This window comes from Egretta garzetta, unplaced genomic scaffold (assembly GCF_000687185.1).
Source record: "Egretta garzetta isolate BGI_Z169 unplaced genomic scaffold, ASM68718v1 scaffold215, whole genome shotgun sequence".
Lineage (NCBI taxonomy): Eukaryota > Metazoa > Chordata > Aves > Pelecaniformes > Ardeidae > Egretta > Egretta garzetta.
This window is the reverse complement of record NW_009259719.1, coordinates 2,363,171-2,367,877: the sequence shown is the minus strand read 5'-3', so window position 1 is coordinate 2,367,877 and position 4,707 is coordinate 2,363,171.

Genomic DNA, 4,707 nt, shown 5'->3' with positions numbered 1-4,707 from the left:
CGCGGTGTGGGGGGCACGGTGGGTGGGGCGAGGCAAGGCTTTTTGCCACGCCACAGAGCTAGGAACGAGCTCCATCTCGCAGTCCAGGCGAGGCAGAAGGGGCAGCGCAGCTGCAGCGCCCCACTGTTCCAGCACTGCTGCCTGCAGATACCAGCCAGGACCCCAGCGTACCTTGCCCACATCAGGGAGCTTGGTGCCGGCCAAATGGGTGCTCCTGCCCTGGAGCATGGGGGTTGCTGCTGGATGCTCTTTCACGGCTTTTGCCCCCATGTTTTTCTGCCAAATATAGGTGTTGCTGCCTTCATCGCCTACCCTGGGAGGTTGCAGCCCTGGGGCAAATGAGCAGCTGGTAGAGGTGTGCTCCTGTGCCAGGCCCTGGCAGGAGGAACTGAACGCAGCCCCTCCACAGCACAAGGGTGTGATTCAGCCGCTGCCCCAGGAGCCAGCATTTCCCTTCTCTGCCCGTGGGTAGGATCCCCAGCCACTGCTTCTGGAGCATGGAAGGACAGCAGCTGCCCTGCCCTCCTGGTTCTCTGTATGAGGCAGCATTTGCCTTTTCAAACCAAGATTTGCACCCTGTCCTCCTTATGCCTCCTCTGGCTTTGCAGACACCAATCTGCCAGAGGCATTTTCAAGCTGCGGTGCGATGCGGCCAGGCCACTTTAAGGTTGGTTCAAAGGGGGTGTTGTGCCCAGGTCCCGTCCGCACTGGGAAGTACTTGAGTGGCTGCCCTGATCACACCCTAATTTTCTGATACAGTTAACCCAACACTGTTCCCTCTATCCAAAACATGCTCTGATCCTGTAACAAAATCCAGGCCCACCCAAGCTAAACTGGGTCTCCTCAAGTGGGCAACATACCCGTTCCTTGCTCAGACTCTGCATTTTAACCGCACACACGCAGCAGATTTTTATTACTAGCCCCTCAGTGCCTGTCTATGGCTATTTCAATTATATTTCTAGTAAGCTTTAAAAACAGAGTTAAAAGTACTTTTTATACTGATAAAGTGTCATTCTTGCTGCAATGTGTTCCTCAGTATTGCAACAGTACCTGTAAGGTATTGGTCTCGCCCCCTGACAAGACTCACAGATGCTCTCCCATTTTCTTCCTGCAGGTTTTCCTGTGTACTTCCTGATGCTTCCTGTAATTGGTTTTTTTCCACTTTCTGTGCTCAGGCAGTTTTCTCCATTAGTTTTTCTGAGTCTCATGGTCTAACGTGGGAAGGAAAACAGATTTATTTTAAACCCAGGAAGAAATTATTTTACAGAAGGGTGAACACTATAAGAGGGGGCTACTGCAGATTCCTGAAGTAACTTGAAGAAGCCCCACAGAGCAGCCCCTGAGCAGACAGTGCCCCGTCAGCACTGCCTCTGTGTGAAGGCAGGACACGTTACCAGGGCAGCCGAACAAAGCGCAGGAGCTGAGCCCCAACCAGCCCCCCCTCCAGGCCCACCACTCCCATGAAAATCACAAGCAAGCCCCAAGCAAGAATCACGGTGTGTTTTGCTTGGCAAAGGCTAAACGTGAGTTGTGCTGACTAGCTGAAAAATGAGGTTGTAAAAATAATGAAACTGGAAGACTTCTTTTTTTTCCCCCAGCTGCTTTTCAAGGGCCTTAGCAAGGCTAAGTAAACTCTGCCATCACTCAGCCAGGTCATACCTGCACTCTCGTGGCTGGGAACTGCAAAAATCTCACTCAGGATCACAGAGAGAAGTGCCCTCTGCTTCCCACTGGCAGCCAGAAGGCTGCCTTAATTTCACATGGACAGGATTAAACAGCGAAACACCAATGAAATCCAAAGCACAGAGTTTTTTTTCTTAGTCTTCACAACAGTCACATGCCTGTGGTTTTTTTCAGGGTCACTGTTAGATTTGTATTAAAACCTCCAAGCTAAGGTGTTGCCAGGATGACTTCTGCTACAGCCCTGTTTAGTATCTCCTGCCCCGACCTGGGGTCCTCAGAGAGCAACACCTTGTATCATGGTCCCTGCATATTCCTGGTGCAAGCTCCCCACTGGTATGAGCATCCCACCAGGATAAATCCTGTTCCCTGCTGCTCCAGGCTTCAGTGCATTGTGGTCACAGCCAACCCGCTCCTTCAGGAAAACAACTTCTTCTCCTTTCCTCCTTTAAGAACAAATTGCTCTGACAGATGACACAGCTCCAAGTTTGTCATCAGCCCTGTAAAAACAGAAGAGCGTAGGGTTTTTCCTGGGGTGCAGTTCTGTCCATGGCTTATCCTGCCAGAGGCATTTATTAGACCTCAGCTCTGGCAGACGGCTGGGCTGGCACCGGCTCCATCACGGCTGTTCCCCTCCCACTGCTCCATGTCCCTGAGGGTGACATGCTCTCTCCCACACCACATCACCAGGAGTTGGGGCATTACACCAGTGTCTGTATGGCAGCAGGGTCCAGTGACCTCTCTCGTGCTGCTTCCCAACCTGCAGCTCTGGGGCATTATCGCTGGAGGGGGACATTCCTCTAAACGGGAGAATTAAAAAAAACCCCAAAGCCCAGCACGTAAAGAGAGAAAAATAAGCAGCTTTGGACTCCTGGCTCTTGCTGCTGCTTGGCACCAGCCCTGGGTGGCCGGATCCACACGCAGCCTGGGACAATTAGGAGGCAGCGGGTCCTGCAGCGCTCCTCGCCTGCAAAAGCAGCCTCTCCCTGCTTGAACACAGCCTGCAAGCTATCCACAAGCTATCCCAGCCACCGTAACCAGCACACCCGGCCAGGGGCCCGCTGCCAGCTCTTAACTGGACCCATGCACAAAGGAACAACAGCATGGCATTGCTCGGTGCAAGCTTAAAGGTCTACACAGCATGCAGGGCAGCAGCAAGAGGGGCCTGCAGAGCCAAACTCATCCTTGAAGCAAGCCTAAAGGCAGCAGCTTTTCAACCCAAAGATAAATTTAGCCTACATGGTAGGGCTGAAGTCTTGGAACAGACGCTGCACAGGCTCGGCATGACTCAATTATCGCAATTAGAAATGGATCTGAACATGGGGTTAGCGTATAACAGCCTGATTCAGAGCTTGCCAGGGTCTAGGATGGGTCAGATGTTGGAACTTCTGCATTCACCAGCAAGCTCAGATCCAGGGTCTGGGCTGAACCCATCACAGAGCAACCTTTGGCCAGGGATGTAATGACCGCAGCCCAATTATCTCCAGACACAAGGGGAATGTGCATTTCTTTCTTTCCCTCCCTTTGCCAGGAGAAATTGCCCTGAGGGAGAGGGGAAACAAAGGCTGGAGCTGCACGTGTTATTAAAGACAGGGCCTGGAGTTCATTTATTCCATGTGACACAGAGGCTGGGGTTGAAGGAAGGACAGTGACAGCTACTCCTAGCACAGAAGCTTTCTACAGCAAAACCAGCCTGGACAACCGGAAGGAGTCCCCAGACATAGCACCGCTGGCCAGCCTTAAATTGGAGCCAGCTGTTTCACTGAGCCCTCTGTGGTTCATAGTGGTTTCTCCCTGAACCGGTCTACCTAGTTCCAGGGCCCCAAAGCCCGGCTCTTTGGAGAAGAGGGCCAAGATAAACGTCTTTTTCCTGGAGAGCAGAGGGACCTGAAACATTTCCCCAGCTGGAAGCATGAGGCTGAGGAGCTGAACACCTATCCCTGCGACCATCTCCCGCTGTGCTGCTGGAAGATAGCCCTGCTGTCACCCAAAACACAGGGACAAAACTACCCGCTTGCACTAGGATATGCTAGCAGGGCCAGCTGCCAAATCCACAGGTCTAGTGCCTAAATAAATCAAAGGGAAATTTAAGTCATTTGTTAAGAAAATTTCCATGATAAGGAGGGGGGGGGGGGGGGAGGAGGGCGGCATCAAGGGAAGGCCAGTTAAGAGGTGATGCATAGCACACCAGGAGACATCCCATTTATTTAGCCTTTGCCAAGGGGCTATTTGACTCCAGATCCAAACTCACAACATTTAGGAAATCCCCTTCCGATACTTGGCAATCCCAGGCCAATTCAAAGAATTATCTCTGTGACTCATATTAAGATCTTAAGAAAGGTCGAGTCCTGGATCACATTATGCAAACATGAAAAGCCTGTTGTCCTACAGGGCTCACAGGCAAAACCCCTGCTCTGGCAATCATGGCAGACAGCATCCGTTCCTCACATTTATCTGTTTTAGATATTTGGGAATAAAATGTCAATCACCTCTCCCCCAGCCTAAGTTAGTTCAGGGCTGGTTTTTACCATGCCTTGGCTGCCTGCAGCACTTCCAGTCTGGCATCATTTAGCTGCCAATTATCAGTGGTTTTTAGCAAAGATGGGATTCAGCTTAAAATCTACTTGTGTAAAACCTTGCCTTACAGTAGAGCAACAGCAGCCTGCATGCCAGCAAGACAAACGGCCCCATTCGGCCCCATTGTCGATCATTTATTCAGTAAGGTAATCAAAAGCACCATAACTCATCTCTGGTGCTAAATCCTGGCGCTGGTCATGCTGACTGCCCTTCTCCGGTGCCATCCCGCCAGGCTTTAAACTTTTGGCCACCCAAAGCCACCACTGTCAGGGCCCTGGCAATCGCCAGCTTTGGATAAAAAGGAGGAGCAAACAGAGCTGCCTTGTGCGGCGGCTGGACAGGAGGCCTAAAAGCACGTGGAGGCCCTGAGCGTCCCGGATTATTTGTTACAATTGCTTTTGCGCCTTCTCAGGCCCCGCAGCTCTTCTCCACAGCAGAACCCAGCGAGCG